General features: G+C 37.4%; 1 long non-coding RNA gene across 2 annotated transcripts in view; it reads left to right on the forward strand.

Moving 5' to 3' along the window:
• The window catches only part of LOC135184216 (uncharacterized), a 57702-nt gene extending 39859 nt beyond the window's left edge, over positions 1 to 17843 (forward strand). For both annotated transcript variants that reach the window (XR_010305912.1, XR_010305913.1), the window contains one exon: positions 17729 to 17843. This is a non-coding gene — a long non-coding RNA (uncharacterized LOC135184216). The remainder of the gene's footprint in view (positions 1 to 17728) is intronic.
• Positions 17844 to 22238: the final 4395 nt, after the last annotated feature.

Raw genomic sequence — 22238 nt, forward strand, 5'->3', positions numbered from 1 at the left:
AGAGAAAGGCCTCATATGAAGCTGCATAAAACAGAGCAATAGTATCATGTAGTGGTACTTAATAATGACACTGGCATTTTATTAGCATCTCTACAAGCAAAAAATTGTTCTTAGAGAAAGATAATCTACAGTCAAATCTGATTGAAGTCAAAAGAAACATTGGCTGATTTCTTTGAAAGATGCCCGTCTGTCCCTGAATTTGACTGTACACAATACATCCTGCAACAATGAGTCAGATTGTCAAGGCCAGAACCAGGTGCCTATGTTACTTGTATCCTTCTACATCAGTCATACTGTAGGGAGCAGACAATTAATTCTGGAGCAAAATTGAAAGTCAGAGGCAGAGTGTGAAAGAACAGAATGACAATAATAAAGTGCCCCTGCCTCACATTAATCTCCCTCACTTCAGGGCTGTCAGAGGCGGCCTGGCGGTGACTAATGCCAAGCTTTGCATACAGTGGTCACAGACATGAGCAGCATGCTCCCCTTACAGCATCCGCGATTCGCTTTGTTGAGTTTTTGACTCCTGCGGAATCACTGAAAAAACATCGCCGCCGGTCATAGGTAGCAGGACGAAGTTCCTTCATCATGCACCTATTGATCGATGGGCAGTATTCCTGGGCTTGGCTTCAAAAACAGAACTAAAACCAAAAACAAGACTTAAAGAGAAAAAGGAATCCTGGCAAACGCAGGGAGATTAAAGTAACTTTTTGAGTGGATGGTCTCAGCAGATGTGCGTTAATAAGTTTGGCTTTGAGGAAGTGCACATCATGTGCAAGTCCAATCGTCAAGACAAAATGATCTTGCACCTCTGTAGACACACTAATCCATTAACATTGCAAAAGACTTTGATGCACGTTTGGGAATTGTGCTCCATTGATTTTATTGTCATCTTTTTGCACAAATAGTAAATAGGCTAACATTTAAGGAACAGTGTAATTATTCCCGAAAAGCAAGACATCAATGTAAAGTTTATTGTTGTAGACCAGACGTTTTGACAGGAATACTGTAATATCCCAGAGGTGTCACTGGGTTACTGAAAAGGTTAAAAATTGGTGCATTGTCGGAGAAGAAAGGCAGTAACAACAAACAGCATTCAAAAAATCACAGGCACTTCTGTAGGAAAGTGGAAATGTGTCATGTAACAACACACAGCTTCTGCAAGAGGATTGCTGCTCTGAGGAGGAAAGCAAAACATACCTAATAAAAATGTTTCCTCCACTATCAGCACTTCAAGGCTCTCATTATTTAGATTGAAAAAATAACTTTCAAGTTTCCCCTTTTATTGTATGAGGATCCCACACATGCTGACGTGTTGTGGAGTTTGATAGGGCTGTGTTTGAAATTTTCATTTATCTTTGATAATTGTGGGAGAAAACTCTCACAGAAGACATTACTTGCTAGACTCTGCTGGGATTTCTTCTTACTAGCCATGTGTATGTATGCTAAATCAGGAGGACAACAGTAGTTTTTATAGAGTGTTGTTTGACAAGGAGAAAAATACTTGCAGTCTTGTTATACTTGACTGGTGGAGGAGCATTCACTAGAATCTGAATGAGAAGAGGGAAGGGATATATGGCAATTTATTCTAGATAACTAAGAACAATGTTTTGTGTTTAAGTATATTAACATCCTAGAGGACTAGGGAGGAATCACATAGGTTCTCTTGTATGCTGAATATGGGATGTTGTAAGGTCAGGAATTTAAACATATTTACAGTGACAATTTGAGCCTATATGCTCACTGTGAAGAACTGTAGGTTTTTGTTTGGAGTTTTTTTGTTTTGTTTTTAACAACTACCCAATCCCACTCTTAGCTTAAAACATGTTCACAGCATTTCTGATAGTCTTTTCTGGCTACTCAGCTGGGTCTGTAATCACCTTCTTCTTCAAGAAGATAATAGGACATACTAAAAAAATCTCCATCATGAGTCATCAGTATGGTTTGAACCTAAGCACGGATCTTTAGCACTTGTTTTTTGACATAAAGGAGGAAGTCTGCTGTCTAGCAGCAGTGACTTTTATCTTTCACTTGGATGAGCCATTTTGTGTGCTGCAAAACATTATTTTGCAAGCATTGTGCAAAAGCATATGATGAAATATGCATATGGTATGTGCCAGACATTTCCAAGGATATTGATAAGAATACATTTAACAATATGTCAGTCACTCACCTTGGGGCTACATTTTAAATGTCATTCCAAAGCCTAGGTTATTTAAACTGAAAACAGTTTATGGTACTGATGGCATTTTGGGAGGCTGATGAAAGGACAAAAGACAAAAGCTGCCTTGATTTGTGTGTTACCTGCTAGGTCACTCATTAGAGGTTGTAATTCAAGTTCCTGCTGGCAGAAAGAAAGATGGCTTCAGTTTTATGCATGTAATGCCACTGCTTTCTCAGCTAGTGAGTTTATACCTGACTTTTTTGGTCTCTTCATGGATAGTCCCTTTTTCTGGTTCTGTAACTGTCAATAAGTAGAAGTAGTCCCTAGACTGATCCCAGCCGCAGACCCAGCAGAGGCTCCATTAAGTGGTGAATATGGCATTCCCTACCTTACATCCGATACCTTTGGAGTTTTTCAAATGAGCAGGAGATCTGTTTTTCAGAGCTATGTAAAATGTGTGTGTAACATAGTAGTTCTGCTGGGGTTGGGAAGAGTCACAGTTAGGGAGCTGTCAATCGAAACAGCATTGTTCAAAAGTTTTGAATAAATAATCAGTGTGTGAATCCAGCTGACCTAGATGTGGAAGATCTAATTATGTCAATGCTACATACTTTTGAATGCATCTTTTGCCTTTGTTGCCAATACATTTATTCTATTTCCTTTTAATTGACTAAAAAAACCCCAACAACCCAGAAGTGATTTCCCTATCTTTTTCTTCTTTATGTTTTATAGAGATGTAAGATGTCTGGCTTTCTTGCCCTTCTAACATAAGGGGAAAAAAATCTACACACCTGGAAATTCTGGGTTTTATTTTACAGAAACCCTGAACAATTTAGGTATAAATGAAAGAAAAGCACTTCAGTTGCTCAAGCAAAGCAACCTTATCATACAGAAGAAAACTAATGAATTTTGCTTTCTGTCTGCTTGTAGAATATGTGAGTTTTGCTGACCTCAAAAAGCATTCTGCTTAGGAGGCTATGAGGATGAAAAACTGTTCCCAAAATTCTCACTGAAGGTGTATGAAATTGCAACATACACCTTGTTTTTCTTGTTCACTCTGATGGTGTTCTCCTCAGCCCCACAAACTCAACTTTCTGCAGCTAAAATATTTTTGGAATTTCAAATGTTTCATGGCCTGGAAAAGCAATTTCATATCAATCTCTACTACATCTAGGCATGAAACATCACGAAACCATGCTGAAAATACTGCTTGTGGAGAAGCAGCATGTGACCACGCTTATTTGATGACCCCATGTCATCCCTGGAACACAGCAGACTGCTTAGAACATCATGTGTCCAGGTCCTGCACTGACACATTTCCATCCATCTCCTGCAATTCATACAGCAGGTGTATTCCATCTGCTTCTAATGAGGCATAGAGGGGTAGGAAATCTTACATATGAACAGCTCCCACATCACTTACAGTTTTATTGAAGAAATCTCTGCAACTGTATTCATTTGTGACAAAAGCTTTTAGCCATTTGCTTTATATAATATCTGTGGATGTTATCAGATTACCCAGTTCCTAAACCTGGCAAGCTCCTCAGATGAAATTTTCCTCTACTTAGCAGTTCTGGACCATAAATCCTTGTGAACTTTTTGCTTGTGTTGTCTATAGTATAGAAATTAATTTTGCATGTACCTACTCTGTTAAGGAAGCTACTCAATTTTAGCTAGATATAGCTCTAAATAGGGAATAACCTATTTTTATTTAATTCCAGTTGCAAACAAGTTATAGCAAAATAGGAATGGAGGTTGAAACAAAAAGTAAAACTTTTTGTAGGCTTTCCTTTTAAATGTAGTCTGCTTTTTAGAATAGAGCACTGCAATGCTTTTTAGAAGGAAATAATTTACTCTGGTATGTATGAAATGGAAATTTGATAGACAGAATAAGCTGCAATCCAGTCCTAAACTATAGATTTTCAAGCAGATTGATGCAACAAATTGTTAGCAAATAGCAGTTTGCAATTTGATGCTAATTAGACATAAGGCAAATATGTGCCATGACAAATTAGCAGCAAACCATACTGAAAAGGATTAGCAAGAGCTGGCACAGAGACTGCTCGATTTTGCATACTTCCTTGTCTTAGTCTAGGAGGTCTGAGCCAGCTTTCCTTCTCTGTAAATAGGAAACCAGACCAGAGATCACAGGCATGCTAGAATGACTTTAATTGCATATCTGAAATGTTTTAACTCTCTCTTAATCCCATGGAGGCTTTTCTCCATACCACCAGCCTTATTATCCTGAGAGATGATCAAGTACTTTATCAATTTAATATTATAACTAAATACATTATGAGGTAACTCATAGGGTTATTTACTTTAGCAAGTTCATTGTACTTACAAGAAAAAGGCCTGTTCTTATTCAAAACACCTTTGCTTCACTTCCTGCAAACATGTTTTTTGGCAGATTTAATTATTCATTAAATTAATAAATTAATTTTTGCTAGAGGATTTTCACATTTGTTCAGTGATCTGCACAATGCCCTTGTAGGAGTTTGTCTAGATCAATCTCCTCATGATATCCAGAAGTGATGATGCAGTTATGTTTTCAAACCAGAATGAAGCAGGCAGGTGATTTTAAACCCGGTTATTCAGGCATATGCCTGAATAAGAACATAGCTGTGTGACTTCAGATCCAAAGCAAACTGCCTTTGTATCTCTTGAGTGAAATAACTTCTTTAAGATCAAGAATACTAAGGAAAAGACACAGGGGGGAGGAAAGCCACCTTATTAAATTTAAGCAGTTTATTCTTTCTTTGTGGTGTGTTTGTTTGTTTTTTCAAATGAAGAGATTCTGAGGTAAGCCATTACTTTCCCCTCAAGCTTTCAATTCATATTTCCTCATGTGTGCTTTGCCAGTCTGAGCACGTAAAATGACATGTTTCTACTTCAAGGAATCATTCAGCAAATCAGTTCTTAAACACAGTTTCTCTTTCAAAATATGAGATTCTGTAGCGTACAAAGTATTTAACTTATTAGCTGATGTAAGATGGTTGTCTGAAATAATATGTATTTTACATTCTCAACATTCCTATGTGCAGTTCAAAGGTGCTAAACCATTATGTGGTTAGAAGTATACACCCATTTCATTAGCAAAATAAACGAAGTGGGAAAATAAAAGGATATTATGCACAAAATACACTTCTTCAATAAGTCTTGGAGAGAATTCCTTGGAGAATTTAAACCCTAATCAGGAACACATTTTGCCACAGCACTGGCTTCATACGCAAGCACTATGATAGCACATTATGAAGCACTTGCAAAAAGGTGATGAAAGAAGTTGTGCTGCCCTTTGCTTTTTTTAAAGGGTGGGGTAGAGGTGGGAAAGCTTTTCTTTTTTCCAAGGCATTCATGTATTATTCACATAAAGGACACTGTCCTGTAAAGACTTCTGTGTACACTGAGACCCTGAGAAGATCTTCCTAGTATTGCTATGCTGTTTCTCACTGTGAATATCTGCTCTCTTTTGCTGAGAGTTTTGCCCACTTGCCACATTACATATGAAAGTCAGACAATGATTCTGATGCCAGTGCAAAATCTTAGAGAAGGGAATTGATTGGCTTCCTGGCACAAAGGCACATTTCCTGCTTGCTGTCCATGAAATATCCTGGTGGCGTGTTCTTGGTCCGCAGCTATTTGTGCATAAAGAAAGAATGTAGTGACTTATCAACAGGTAAATTTAGGCTAAAATTAGAACTAGTGGAAGGGTATGTTGTGAAGAATTTTGGGATTAAATGCTATGTGTAAATGGTTGTAATTACCTAAGGGAAATTCAGTTCTAGCCAAATATTTGCATATGGCATCTCCCCTCACAAAAGCATCAGTCGTCTTCCTTCTCCAAAGCACCCTCACTGCCTAGCTGTGTGGTAGCTTTTCTGACAGTAGCTTAGCAGATTTTATGTATTCATATAGATACACTGTCAACCCAAGATACTGCCTCTGTAAGCATTGCTTATCCTTGCTGCGGTGGTGGCGCTGGCAAATCTTTGTGTTAGATACAGGTGTATAAACACACCTCTTCTTTTTGGATAGAATTGCTAGATGAGCTTTGTTATGGCCATCAGGTGACTCCAGTGTATATGTGTTATTCAGTCCCTACTACCTGGAAAACTGATTTGGAACACGTTGGCAATCTCTGAACCAGTGACCACGTCATAGCCATTTTCCAGTCTTAGGCTTTTATGCTGTAGCTAAGAGTTTGCTTTTTGCAGGACTCAGCTTGAATCTCTCTGGTTTCTCTCAGTTGAGTTTGGGAATATAAAATGGTTGTGAATTTTTGAATGTAAATTTGTTTCTACCTAAGAAAAGAAATAATTTATGAAAAGAAACCTACATAACATTCTTAAGCCGATGGGAAAACTCACGCACAAAAAAACCCATAAAATGGGCAAATGCTTCTTTTGTGGTGTTGTGCAGGCTATTTAATCCATCTCTGGAAAAGAATGTATATCTTGGACCAATTCATCCTGATAAAGCACAGGCATTTTTTGATAAGTCTATTACCATGGAATTGTTTAGGTCATTAGTAAGATGAAGTAGTAAGTAAGTATAGTAAGTAAGATTCCTAGTAAGAAATTAGTAAGATGCATTGTCCCCAGGAAGATGTCTGCACACAAGGAGAACTTCACAGATTATGGAGAGGTAAATTCAGAAGGCCAGGTTTGCAGAACTGTTTTCTGAGGTTGTGTAAGCAAATTTCCTATATTTGAAGCTATGTAAGTTGGCATTTGCATGATATATTGTGGATGACTGTACACTTACCTAAGTTATTTGCACACATATTTGGGTACAGATGGAATGAGAAATGCACATGTGCTAGGAATTTGACTTCCAAAGTCCTGTTTGTTTCTATTTCATCACTGTATGCGGAGGTGAGAATGCTGATATGTTCCCTACTGTGTGCCTTGGTTCACAATAGCTTCAACAATTTTACTTTCAAATTGTTGAAGTTATCTTTATCAATATTATTAGTGCGTATAATACAGACACTATGATGTAATCTGACACTTTTCCCAGGCATTTAAATATTTAAAGTTGTCTGGAGACTCTGGAATGCACCTATAATTATGAAACATTTATTGTCTTTATCTGCATATCTAAAATTAAACAATGAATAAAACCAGGATGGGGAATCTTTAAAGAAATATGAGCCAAAATATGATCCTGCAGTAATTTTATAGTTGTTTTCTTTTATCTATTTAAGATGCTCGAATTCACTTTGTTAGCAAATATCACTTGACAAGTGCACCTATTTATTATTACTAAGCATCCTTTTTAGGAATGTCTGAAATGACATGTGTATTGTTTTAAATAAGATCATAGAGTTAATTTTTAACTACACAAGCAATACACTAACAATAGAGCGAACAAAACATAATTAATAGTTTTATGCCATTCATCAGGATCATTTTATTTGCTGCCAGCATATGCCAAAGGCAAAATATTTTGACTTCAATTAAAACAATAAAAAAAAACCCTGTTGTCACTGAAAGCACAGAACATATATACTGCTAGGTGTAGTCTGCGTTCCTGAACATCTGCATGTCTACAGGCATGCATGTGCCAGTGGGAGGGTAGGGTTGTATGAGAACTTTGCCACTTCGTTAGCAAAGGTTGTTTCTGCATCCACCAATTGATAGTGAGGCAGTATCCCTCTGTCTCTAGATTTCATCCTTCTCTGGAAGAGGGATTGAGAGTTGTAGTACCACATCTATTCTGCATTTTATAGAGAAGTTATGCTACCACAGCCGTGGATAACACAATATATTAATCTTATGGATAATAATTCCAAAAATCCTATTACTCTTTGTATTTTTTAATGCTTAGCTTTGTGGGGGTTACTTTTTACATTTGTTTTTATTTTTTAGAAAATCCATCATGTCTCACAGTATCCATTATTCTTCTGTCACTGGACAGGACCTTATCACTGGCAGGCATTGTGCTGTCTTACTGTCACGGCAAAGGATACATTAAATAACAGAGACATGTTTCATCCCGAATTTGTGGCTGGACAGAGTTTCAGTTTGGCTACCAGTGTCACTTAAACCATTTGAAACTAAAAGCTGTAACCTAAAGCAAAAAAGTAGTATGTGTTGTCTTAAGCTCCTATTTAGTAAAACACTTAAGTGCTTATTTAACTTTAAACATGCCTTAACCATATTAATTCCTTATTAATTGCTGATTTGTTAATTTTAGTGGATTTATTAAATTGAAGACTTAAGAAATGGAGAGCCCCCATAGGATGACAGGACTAAGTAAGATTCGTACTGAATAACTCATGTAGTTCACCTAAGGGCTCACAGCTCCCTGTTTACATAGGCACACACTAACATGCATATTTCTGCTGCAGTGTACTGCAGCATATGTTAAAAATCTCAGGTTGCTTGCAAGCAAGCTGGTACCTTTGATGCAATACAGCACAGGTCCATGCAAAACCCTCTTATGTCCTGAAAACTCTGTGCCCTGCATAAGGCAGTGGGTCTGTGACAGGGTAGTCCTTCACTGTGCTCTGTCAACAAATGCCATGGATAATATTACCAACCTTTGTAGTGTTACTAAGGGTTTAGAACCAAAATTACATTTAGCTCTTTTGCCTACGTTGCTTAATTCTGAAACTGATGGTTAGTTAAGCAGCAGATGGTAGAGACTTTTGCAAATGCTTAGTATTTTCAAATGAACTTAAATATGCTCTCTGTGACTGTGCCATGAAACAGAATTGTAATTGTGTAAATGCACTTGTAGATGTGCAATGAGGACTGTAACCTTTGCTTTTCTGGATGTCAATTTAGCTTTTGTTCTCTGTTCCCTTACTGGAACAGGAACTCTTCATCAGTGTGTGCATATTGTTTCAGCAGAAGGTTATCTGGATTTAAAATGGTAGTAGTGATAATAATTTAAAAATACTGATAATAGAGGACACATATACTAGGAACAGGGAAATAATGATAAACAATACTAGAAATATTTACATCTACTTAGCCATGAGCAGCTGCATAAAAATCAGCTTGATTAAATGCACTCGGACATGTGGAAAACCAACAGAGAATGGATAACTTGAACACAGGTAAAAGTTAACAGGTGACTACCAGAGACTCAGGTTTAGCAATGATCTGTTGAGTATATTTATTGGCTTTATTTGCAGTGTAAAGAGTAAAGCAAAGGTGTGTAAGGAAGACAAAGTAAAAGGAAGAAAAATACAGCTAGCAAGTTTTCCTTACTCAAGTCCATAAATGCCTCTGAGAAGTTCTGGAGATCTGATATAGGCAATTACAGAGCAGAAATTCAAATATGCTCAGTTTTGATAAATTTCCTGCAATGTAAATGGTATAGAATTATTTACAGTATTCATAACCATTGATTGAATTGCAAATTAGCTGTAACTACTTGATAGAAAGAACTCCAGAGGAATTCAGATGCTAGTGAAGTCTCTGGGAGTTTTTGCCTTTCTTTCATTGGGGACAGGGTTTCCCCATGATCATTATTACTGTAGACATCTCAATAGAAAAGGCTGCTCAGTTCACACCAGTGAGCTTAGCGGCGAAAAAATGGTTGGATGCATAAAAAATGGGGTTGGAAAATAATATTGCAAATGATGTAATGTCTATCAGTGATATCCTCTTGCCTTAAACACACTGTTGAATTCATGCATTTCTGTTAGCAAACGTATACACCATAAACAGAAAGGGTGTAGGGACAGTTATATAAAGTATCCAGAAGTACAGAAATACTTGCATGCAAAGAAAGTATGAAAGAGGGGGGCTTAGTTTAAGTGAATGAAAAATGAATAAGACTTCATGGAAAAGCAATGATTTACACACTGTAAGTCTGATTTATTTCTTTTTTCCTTGGCATTGGCCTGTGGTACAAATAAAGGGATGTGCCAACAAACTGAAAATTGATGTGGAGAAGTATTTGATGTTTTACAGACTGGGGCTTAGAGATGAAGAAAGTGAAAAGTGTGGCAGGCTTAGAAAAGAAATCTCCAAAACCAGACGTCCATGTTTGTAAGGCACTTCTCACAGACACAGTGCAATGAAGTAGTAAAAGATAAGCTAACATTTATTCTGTGACAATTTTCAATGAGTCTCCCTTTGGGATTGGGGATTGATTTTTGGTTTTCTTTTCAAAAAGAGCTGGACACCTGTCTGTTATGGGTGGAAGGCTGCTGAACGAGATCGCATACTGCTATCCTTTGCGTGACATCCTTCTTGCTTTCTCTGTCTACTTTCAACAGCATGGGACTGCAATTTGCTGCACGTTAGGAAAGAGTGAGGTTCCCTCACAGAGTAGTGGTCGGGTGCCTGGGTCTTGTGATTGCTTAGTAGGAAAAAGCCTCTGCTCTGTAAGGAGGATGCCCTCCTGAGATACAGAGCTCTGTGGAAGTCTCTGGAATGAAGGAGAGTTCTTATTCTCCCATCAGAGATGAGGGAAGCTTCAACCCATAGCAGAAAGCAAAATTTACGCTTTTATGCTTATCTTTCATGTTTAGACAATAAAGTCTGAAGAGAAGACTGTGGATTTTTCTAGACATTGATAATTCCCTGGGCTGGTAACAAACTTCAGTCTCTCAATGTTCTAGTTTAGCTCTGCAAGTAAAACATTTTGATTCGGTATTTCAAGCTACTGGCTGACTAATGCTTCTGTCACAGAATGTAGCAGAACTGGGTTCATAATATCCAGATGCTGTCAATGACCAGTTTGTTGGTGTGGGTTTTTTCTTTTAAACAAGAATTTCTTTCAAGCATTATTTTTTATGATACAGTAGTTTCTCATACAAAACAGTAAAAACAGCTTAGAATAGCTGGAAGTGCTTAATGATTAGGGTGGTACACAGCTGAAGCATTACCAGTGAAATAGCTTACTTACTGATTTGTAGCCAAGTAGTGAGCCAATTAGCAGTGCTGGTTATTATTTACATTTCATGCTATATATCACTAAAATTGTGTTCTTGATTTATCATTTATATTGTTGTATTGTCAGCATAATTTATTCAGATCATGCTGAGATACTTGGGAAATTAAGTAATGAAGGGAATGGCATGGAGTATTTCTGTATTCAGAGATATTTACTTTGCTTTTAATGAGAATGCATGTTCAGGTAAAGCATACATCACTTGGCTATTATGTGGTTTTTTTTTTAGCAAAATGATTAAAAGTTTATACCTGTATTTTCAATAATTTAAATGGCTTGGGTTTGATTCTAATCTGGTTTTTACAGTTAAGTAAGTCACTTTTTACAGGTTACTTTAGCGTACTAGCTAATTGTGCTAACTTAGCTGATTAGTGAGTTGCAGAAAGCTATGATAGCTGGTATGTTATTGAGGCAGCCACTGTCCTGGATGCTACTTTATTTTTTTTTGGCAACTAACTTATATTTTATTGGAAATCCTTCATTATTGTTTGAATTTAAAAAAATAAAAATGAAAACATTTGAATGTAAGCCTGTATTTTACTAAACATAAGTATTATGGGTATATTCAGCTGACCAACAAAGGTGCCACAATGACTTTTGAGTGCTTTTTGTACTTCCATTAGAAGGGAGTAGAACTGTTCTGAGGTCTTGGTATAGCTCCGTCTCTCAGTTTCTTCCTTATAGTAATTTCATGCTCTCCTTTAAAAATCTTTAAATTGCCTGATAACCTTATGTTTCTTCAAGAGGTTGCCTCTAGTTAAGAGTGGTTCTCTCAAAAATGTTCTATACAGTAAAAAAAAGGCCTGGTAGTTGCAGTGGATGTGCTTTTCCATTATGACAAAGTTGTTTCCTCATAAATGTATAAAAATTAACTTTTACATAAGGCAGTAGTTCAAAGTGAAGTGGAAGAGGTTATTATTTTCCTTAAGCTAATAAACCTTCCTTATGTTTTTTGGTTACCTTTGCCTTTATATTCAACTCGTTTTTAAGGACAGCTCTAGCACACATACAGAACTACATTAAAACACTTTCTTCTGACCTGTCTCAATACAGGAATCTTCTTAAAGTGACCTTTGTTTAAATATTCTGTTGACTCCAGCACTTGAATTTTCTGCCAGTCCTGTGGCTTGCTTTTCAATTTTCAAAAGGCTGCTTCTTCACAGTGATCCTCCTGAGTATGTTCAGACCTGAGAAGTAAATTAGCCCAAGGACCAAACACTAGACATTTTTGAGCTGTAGTCTTATTTTCTGATCACTAGCTTTCCATTAATAATTTGTGTATATATTTAATATGCTGAAATGTTTATGTACTTTCAGAAATTGAGGGGGAAAAATACTCTGTTACAGGAGTGCATCTTTTTAATTGAAGAATCTCTGTGTATGAATTTTGATACAAGGTGGTGTGATAAATGTGGTATGATTTAGTGATTTAGTAGTAGTAGCATGAGTGAAAAATGTCAGGGAAGAAAAGACCATTGAGCTAAAAAACTTCCAAACCTATTTGGATTAATTCTATGCCTTTACAGAAAAGTATTGTGGAGGAAAATGTAAATGCTACCTGTCTCAACTCCTTGCTTGCAGTAGAGAGACATATATTTTGTTTGCAATCTTGTTTTACAGAAGTGTTCCCTCTGGTGAGTAAAAGTATTAGCATACTTAGAAGCTGAAGTCATCAGCGTTCCATAGTTTTTTAGTTAAGTTCTAACTGTAATGATTTTGAAGAGTACAAGGTAATGATTTTGAAGAGTACAAGGTACGTAGAGTCAGGCAGATTATCTAGAGGCTGAAGAATTTTGCAGAACTCTAGTATCACTTTTTACCTTGTGTTAATAAACAGAGATACTTCATTCACTTACTTTGAAAGCTGTAGCTTCAGTCAGAAAGCATTCGTGAAGTATGAGTGCACTTGGAGCATTAGAGTTTACAAAAATACAAACTTGAGACAGGCAGCATTTGTGGGTGTGCAGATGATGGAAACACTTCCTTTATTTTTTTCCATAAGATGCGAATCAGCTGGGAGTAAGTGACACTGCACTATGCAGGTTTGCTGTGCCTCTGCTACGAAGATTTTTTTGAGGACAGCAGGTTTTCTGCTTTCCACATTTGTCCTGAATCCACTACATGTCATTACACAACTGAAATAGAATTTACCATGGGCTGTAGGAAGATGCAGCATTATTCCATCTGTGAGAGAAAAAAAAATCACTTAACTTGCTTTGTTATTTGAGATTCACGAGATCTCTTCTCACTTGAATGATAAATGTCAAGTTCCCACAGAACCCATCCCTTAGTCTCCTTAAATATAATGGAAAACATTTGTCCATGGCAGTTAGTGGGTTTTCTATTTTAATGTTACAATATTGATGAAATTAAAGTTCTTTATTTTAATGTTATTTACTACAAAAGCCAGTTGCTTAATCAGAAGCGGATTCCTTAGGCAGAAAATGTTTCCTCAAATTCCAGCCTTTTTCTTTCCTTAAGTTTATCCTTTTGAAGTTGGATAACTTATATTCTGCATCTTAAACTTCATCAGTCTCTCTCAGGATTTAATTAATGATATTAGAAATATTAACTTGTTTCTGGACTTGTGCTCTCCTATGCCACTTCTCAGGTGGCATAGGAGAGCACATGGTGATATTATGCTGCTCTCAGTTTTTTCAGCTGCAATGAATAGCCAAAATGCATCTTGGAGAGCTGAATGACAGCTTTCTTTGATTAGATCTTTTAATCCTCCTGAAGTTAGCACTTGTTGGTGCTACATTAATGGATTATTTTGATACTGTGTTTCAGTGCACACATGGAAATAAATACCTATTCTGTGAGAACACTAAAATCTTCCTGGGTTTTGAATTTTCTTCAAAGTACCTCATGTATCATTAGCACCATGTTGGACATCATTTTAGTATCTCTAGATGGGCCATATCTGGCATTTGCCTAAGGTGGTGTCCTGTGTCTTTTAACTAGAGATTAACTATCCATTTGTATTACGAAATCAAATAAACAGTTGACAGAATGCATCACGTTAAATTCATGCCAGTTTTCTCTTGGCTTTCCTTTCCAGGAAAAGCCAGTTTTGTACAGAACAGATTGTTTGCAATCATACACTGTGATTTCATGTTCAGCTGATTTATGTTAAATCTGGGTTGTTTGCTCAAAGTTTCTGTTTTGTTAGGTATAGACATTATGATTCCCCAACACCTGCAATCCTCCTCCAAAAACCCCAAACACAACACAATCCCCTGAAAAAGGCTAACAAAAATCTCAGAATTATCTAATTGCCTTTAAATCCTTGGGTTTTTTTTACAATATTTTCTTTACCTTGTTCTCAGTACATGAATTTTGCTGTATTTGTTCTTGTAATCCTTCTTGCATTCAGCCTACACAGTCTGTTGAATTTGGATTGCAGATCAAAACAGAAGTTTAGTTTATGATGAAACAGGACCTACTAAGGAGGTCATCATAACAACTGTTTTTGAAAGAGAAGTGTCCTTTTATAAGCAGATTTGAGAAGGAAAGATGTCAGTTCAGAATAATCATGAAGAGATTAATAAGAGAAAGGGAAATTTAAAAGGGAAGCTTGCAGATTATAGAAGAAAGTGGTTAGGACTGATAAGAAAGATGAGATTGTTTGGTTGGACATCGTAGTTTTCAAATTTCAAAGCAAAGCTGTGCTAAGTCATGGCTAGCAATGTCTCCTATGAATCCAAACCAAAGAGGTTTGTGAAGCTCTGCTATGAAGCCTGTGGATGTATGGAACTTCAGAATACATTATCCCCATCCACTGTCCCTCCCTCTATCTCCATTCTGAATATGTCTGGAGAATTAAATTTCAGGTGAAATAATTGTGTTACAGGATATTACATAATAAAGTCAAAGCTGAAGGAGAGTTTATCCTCTTCGTGATTTCTTTTCCTTTATCAGTACGACTCAAGTCTTCTGTATTGCTTGAACAAGCAGAAACAGTAGCTCATGCCTCCTCTCTTTATGCTCCCAGCATTGTTGGCTTGTTCTTTTCCTATACAAGATCCTTCTGTTGCATGCACATCTGGGACAATGTGTATTGTCTGTGTAGCTGAGGATGATAGCTTAGATCAAGAAGTCTGTAAGAGAGGAGATGAAATAATCTATTTCACTATCTAGTCTCTTGGGAATAAAAAATGTTGCCATCAAATGTTTCTCACTGGTTGGTTCTATTTCTTCCTTTCCCCTCTAATCTTTCCTTCTTTAACAAGTGTAAAGTAAAAGTGGACTAGGTTTTAGGAGAAACTCAAGCATGACTGGCTCACTCTTCAAATTTTGACTTACACAGCTGAAGATTAGCCAAAGGTTGGTCTTGTTTATAGGCAGCATTCTGAGTTCTTCCCTCAAAAACTAGTTGTACTCCAATGTCAAACAATTACCTACTGGATCTGTGGAGATCAGTGCTGGGGGTGTGTGTCTGAGTATAAATATCAACAATAAGGTGAAATGTCTGTTTAAAGTTAGCACTCTGAACCAGCTGCTTAGACATGGTATCTTAACTGTTTAGACACAGTATTTGATGTATTCTAGAAATACTGAAAAATGTAGAGCAATCAGTAGTGGGTTAAACTAGGAAACACTGTATTATATTGTGTGATGTTCTAGCTAGGTTTATCTCGTTATCATTTTGCTCTCGTTCCAAGATGAAGTGGAAACTGGGCAGAGAAAGATAAATAGTCACCAAGCAGGGACACAGTGGTTAGATATGTTGCATATGTTATGTTGGTTCCAATTATTCTGTTCGACAGCAGAATTTAATTGTATGTCTGCATTTTGGAGAAGTTTTCAATTTGTCATTTCTTGTGACTAGGTGATAGTTGCTCATTTAGATCAACCCAAATCTTCTTTATCTGGATAATTCTGCTTCCTATTTACTTTCTGAAGACAAGAGAGAGATTGTGTTTGAGAATGAAATTAGTTGTAGACAGTGGTTTTTGCATTATTCTATACTTGGCCATTTACCATAGGTGAAAAAGCAAGGCAAGACAGGGAGTTGTAGAACCTAGATTTATTTACTGACTTGAGAACTCAGAATATTATGATGATTTTGATTTTGATTGTGACTATTTGAGGCATGATCCAGTTGCTTCATGGTTCACTGTCAGTCTACTGTTTGGCCCTTCTGCCCTTTTCTCACAGAAGACATCAAAGGCTGAGAAATGGGATTTTGTCACTGTTCATTAAAATCCTTGTTCCTGCCCTTCAGCTTCTTTAAGGAATAGTTTCAATTTCCATCTTCTGGATGTAAAAAAAACCCCACTACTAAAGCAGTACTTGCACTAGGTATTTCATCACTTGTTATTAGATACTGCTATCACTTAGCTTAGCAGTGTTCTCTTCCAGTGGGGTGTGGATAAACTATACCCTTCCAAAAATTGCTTTAACACACATCTGCTTCCTCGTTGATAGGATATAGATTGTTCTCCTGGAATAGTTGAGAAAGATTTTTTTGATAGGTAATTGCTGATCCACTACATCCCAAATTGCTGATTTGTCTTTTGGCTTTGTCACCTCTGCAAGCCTCGTAACTAGGTTCTGCACCTCTGTTCAGTGTCAGACTTTAAATTTAAAGACCTAAATTGTGAATAATACTTCCACTTAGAGTGAAACTAACTAAGTGGCTGGTAGCCATTTAAAGAAGGTAATGAATGCAACACTACCATTTTGTTTCAAAAATAGTTTACTAATCTGGAAACTTGGCCCCGATGGTTGAAGATCAAATGGACAATGTTATATTTCTGTACTGACGTGCAGTGAGTGCACATCAGTCAAGAAAAGACTGGATGAGGCACTTGGTGCCATGATCTAGTTGACTAGATAGGGCTGGGTGCTAGGTTGGACTGGATGATCTTGGAGGTCTCTTCCAACCTGGTTGATTCTATGATCACACAATCCAGAAGGAAGGTGTAAATAAGAAGTATTTAGTATCTAGGAACTGTTAGCTTATTCTGCCCAGCAGGCTGACGTGCTCTGAATCTAAACAAATCAGTCTCTACTTGATCTTCTGCACCTCATGATTTTTCATGTCACCATAAATTAATTTGGATTTTTTAAGGAGAATTCCCCTGACTGTGGCAAAAATATGGCATGGCATTAGCAGCCTTGTCAGGATTGTATTGTGTTGACTGTAAAATTCTGTTTTTCTCGCAGTGCTGTACTTCTAAACTCCTTTTATCATTTTGGTATTTAAGTCATCCTTGCATAATGTTTTCTTTTTGCTAAAGCATCAGTAACTCTTAACTTATCTGTGAAGGAGAAAATGATTGTGTTACCAAGTGTGTCTGATTCTGATACAGTGTCTTTCTCAAGTCTTATCACTGCAAAATGTGGGAAAAAAAACCCTTGGAATAGAAGTCTTTAAAACTCTATGACTTTTCTAGCAAATAGTCATGCTATAAAAACTGTTACAGAAGGAGTTTAGTTTTTGTAGTTTTCTGTCTTAACGTATCATTCAGGAAAAGAGTATCTTCACATCTCTTAACGGTGTGATAGCTTTCAAATGTATTGCTGTCTGAACCCTTGATTAAACAAAGTGGTGCTGATTGCAGCAGGGTGGCTAAATGTGGACAGAAGTAGCTGTTGCAGCCTGCTCACTAAGAAGTCATTTATCAAAGTTTTATCTGATTTCAGAGGCATTGGATTTATCAGTCACACTTTATAAATGGCATGTCCTCAGGATCAAACCAAAGCAATACCTTACTCAAGCGCTGCCGTAAAGCAAGTGTAAACATCTTCTGCAGGTGTACTGCGTCCTTGCACTAGGAGGTATGTCAGGCAAGATATAATTAGAGCAAACTTCTGTATTTTGTGTAGTTATTGAAATATGTTGTTGTTGTTTTGATGGTCAACGTTTGATTTCTGCTCCTCCACCAACACAAAATTGTTCACAATTTCTGGGTTGGTGAGAGGCACAAAGCCCTTGTGTACAGTGTAGAAGTGGAAAAATTGAAGGTGTCAGGGCCAGCAGGTGGCAGGAGGTGGCAAGGGTCCCAGAGGGTGGCAGAGCAGGGTCCCATGGGCAGGGCTTATCTAACCACAAAGGGGTAGAACAGCATGGGGTAGTCCCAGCCTGGGGCATGGAGTCACCTCCATGGGATGGAATAAGCTGAGTGTCAGGCTAGATGTCAGCCTGCTGGGGTGGGGGTCATGATCAGACCTAGTGAGAAGTGGTGGTGTCAGAAACAGCTCTGGGATGGCCAGATAGGACCTGGGAGCCTCAGTGTCCTGATGGTAGATCTTGATCCCACTGAAATGAATAGTTTATCCAGATTGTTTCCAGACTGTACCTGTTTATTTGAAGAGCAATGAAGTTTAAAGGTGTACCAAATAACACTATATAATTTTACAGAAAAATAACCAATGCACACCCAAAAAGAAAAGAAAATGAAACAAAAAAAAAAAAACACAACCACAAACCTCAAACAAACAACAAACAAAAAAGAATTTAAAGAAAGCCTGACTGATCTGAGAAGTAAACTGGCTATATATCCTAGCCTGAGAGTCTTGAGTTTGACCATTTGGGTGATGAAACCATTTGAGATTCAAGTACAAGATAGAAGGAATTTTATTAAACATATAAAATTCCCTTTGAGTCTCAACCTTGGGGCTTCTTTAACCAGCCTAACAGGAAAAAGTGCTAAAGCCCTGGTTTGGCAGACACCTTGGCAACTTCTTGGGTTTTGGAGCATGTTTAAAAATTCCGGCACTCAATTCTGTGTTTGCAAACTTAAACCACAAATTCTTTATCAAGGGTGAGAAGATAGCTTCAGAACCTTGAAAGCGTAGACAACTTCTTTAAGTGATTATGAAGGTAAATCTTATTGTCTGGGGAACTGTCTTCTGTGCAGCTATTTCTTTTATTGCTGTGCTCAATGTGGAGGCATTACTCATTTAATAAATCCTACTGTATCTCTAAGTCAGTGTAGGCTGATATAAATATCTCCAGTTATGTCATATTACCACCTTTGTGCAGCTAATGCTACGCTCTTGATGACTGGTGGCTGATAAATGCAAAACCTCATTTGGTTTGTGAGTGATTGAACGCTAACACTGTTTAGATTTCTTAATATACTTGTATTAGCATGAATAAGTAATGAGTATGCCAGGCTTTTTTGAATATTTGATTGTATCTTTATAATGGATTTGTGTCTCTCTCTTTGTGCTAATGTCATTGTAACTTTGCTGGTGTCATAACTCCAAACCTTGGCAATCGATCTTTATCAGAATATCTTAAGTCAATTACCTTTTCATGGCCAAATTACTGTGTCATAATACCTTTCTTCTAAAAGTATTCTGCATATTGCATTTAGGATACAAATAGGTACTAATTCTATCTGCAGTATATTTCTCATTTCCTCATTGTGGCCTCTATTAGTGTATTGATCAGTGATTTTTGCTGTACTGTCTCTATAGGCATACATGAAAGCTTCACTTAATTTTACTGTTTATTAATAGACTACATGACCCTTATTATTGAAATGCAGCCATTTTCACCTGCTACTTCTTAAAATTAAGCTGTAATATTTGCAGTTCTTGAAAATCATCACCCATCATTTTGGATAGTAATTATGGCATGGATGGGATATTGCCTGGGTGTGCATTGTTTTGTCTCTCTGCACATATGAGGATATGTTTCTGATCTAAGGTGCTCAAGTTACCTGAGTCTCCTCTGAAGCAATATTTTTGGTTATGGTAATTTCAAAACTTGTGATGTGAGTTTCAGTTCACAACAGACTTAAACCACTGCTGCCTCATGGCAGGTGTTGGGCTCGCTATTCTAGGAATGCATAGAGGAAATCCGATGTGGGATGCTACACCTTCTGTCTTTACGCTGCGTCGCTGGTATAGCTGAAATGTGGATCTAGCCACTTCATTATCTACTTTTATCAGAGGAGTCAGTATGAGCTGGAATACAGGACTACTGAAGGTGGATTTGCCCCTCTGCTTTCGTTTAAAATCAGCTGGTCAAGATGTTTCCCATTTTTATAGCTGCGTTAATCAACATTCACTAATATGAATGTAAACCAGGATAACTTGATGACAAGATACAAACAGAATTGCTGAACAAGAGGAAAATCCCCACAAAACAAGATTAAAACAAATTACTTCTACCTGCCAGAGACTAAGAAAAAGATGGTCCTGTTATCCTATTTTGCTTTTTGGTTGGTTGACTTAGTGTCTTGTGGATTAAAACAAACTTCACACAGTCCTCTCTGATTCTGAGAAAATGTCTTCCTGTCTCTGCTCCAAGGCTTGGATCTCCTTCATGCTGGTGACAGATCCATTATTTTCTCTGAATATTTTCATTGTCTTTTACTGCAAACCATCCTCCTGTTATTCCTGCTGTCCTAACCTACCCTCTGCTCCAGGTGCCCTGCAGGTCTGAGTGCTCAGTTTCTTCAAGGGCAGGCAGAAGCTTCCCTTTCTGCTTTTGCACAGGGTTCAGTCTTCTCTCAGTTCTCAGAACAGTGTAGCGTTCCACTTACCTTGTGAAGTCCTTATGTAGCCAACTGAAGAAATCCATTGGATTTTTCTCTTTGTCATGATGTGTCATACTACAGAATGGGTAGAGCATCTTGGTCTAATTTGTGTCTGAGAAAGGGGGAATGATAATGTTAATAATGCTGAGTTTGGTGGATTGGTTTTTTTTTTTACATTATGTGGTGCAGGAGATTGTTGTGATTAACAAAGGAGAATCTGAAGAAATGGCCTTTGTGCCCCAAAATATTCTCTGTTTTTGCTGATGGGAACTAAAATGCTTCCTGAAAGCTTGGTCCTTGTTTTCTCTCCATCTCCTTGCCAGGAGAACTCTGTGTGGATCCATCACTGTTTTTCCACAGAGTTGAAACGTGCTATCAAGGTGTGTCAAGATAAGCCTAAAATACTGTTGCAGAAAGCAATAATAGAAACATCTCAGACTTTCACAGACTTATGAGTGTTTAGTCCAAAGATGAAACTTTGTGACCCTTCCTCACCTGTTTCCTTTTTCCCCACCTTCTCTTTGGCTAGCAGCCTCTGGTCCCAAATCATACTCACACAATCTGTGTTCCCACTTGTCCACCACTTATTTAGGCCTATTTCCTGTAAATCTTCTATGTATTTGTGTCCCACTTTTCAGACACAAGCAGTATGCTTGCTGGATCAGCAACAGCTCAAAGAGAGTTTTGCATATCTTGTCCTGTAAGAACACACTGCTTTGTAGTTTAGAAGTATGTGGGAGAATCAAGAGGGTCACATCTCCCTCTGTTTTTTCACAGAAGAAAATGAATGTGGTATAGTTCCTATTGATGCCAAGTATGTAATCATATTTTCCTCCTACTTAGGAAACCTTAGCCTCAGAATTTTGTGTTAGATGAGCAGATGCGTTACATGGGATGTTTTCCAGATTCCTTTTAAAAAGTCTGAGTCAGTGTTTGCCATGCAAAGTCCTTTAATCTGTGCTAATGTCCTTAGCCCATTTGACTACGCACCAGGAAACTGAGCAAATTACTAGATGGAATAGCAAATTTTTAGTAATGTTCATCATTCAAGTTAACAAAGTAACAATACAAACTCTAAGAATACAATCTCTCTTTGCACCTGGTTTAGAAAGAAACCTGGTAGCCTTGTGCCACAGAATATGCACAGCCGTGACCTACATGGTAGTATCATGTGGAGCAACTGTGATGATTTGAAGCTTTCATAAACTTACTGATTTGAAAGTGTGATAAATAAAACTGAGCTAGCAGGCAGTTTCAGAGTATGCCTAATTGGATGAAATTTCACTATCACCTCCACTGTTCTGCAGCATTTTGCTGCATTGAGCACCTTTCCATAAGCAGGTTGATTTTTGATGGTGTCTTTTCTAAAGCCATATCCTATGCAAGGAATGACCATTGGCTGTTGGTACTATGCAGGGTTAGCTTGAAGATCCTCTGAGGGGTTATGGTTCAAGTGATATTAAGATGTTTGCTTTTTGTGGTTGACTCTTGTGATTGACAAGATTGACAGTTTCTATGACTCTTGATACTTCCTTCAGTTTAGCATGCTAATGAAAAATTATTCAGAATATTTCTTGTATTAGAACAGCATGATAAGCATGCAGCTCCCAAGAAGACTCATGAAATCAAGTTTTTTACTCCTGTATCCATATACCTATCTC

Source organism: Pogoniulus pusillus, chromosome 20 (assembly GCF_015220805.1).
Source record: "Pogoniulus pusillus isolate bPogPus1 chromosome 20, bPogPus1.pri, whole genome shotgun sequence".
In the NCBI taxonomy this organism is placed as follows: domain Eukaryota; kingdom Metazoa; phylum Chordata; class Aves; order Piciformes; family Lybiidae; genus Pogoniulus; species Pogoniulus pusillus.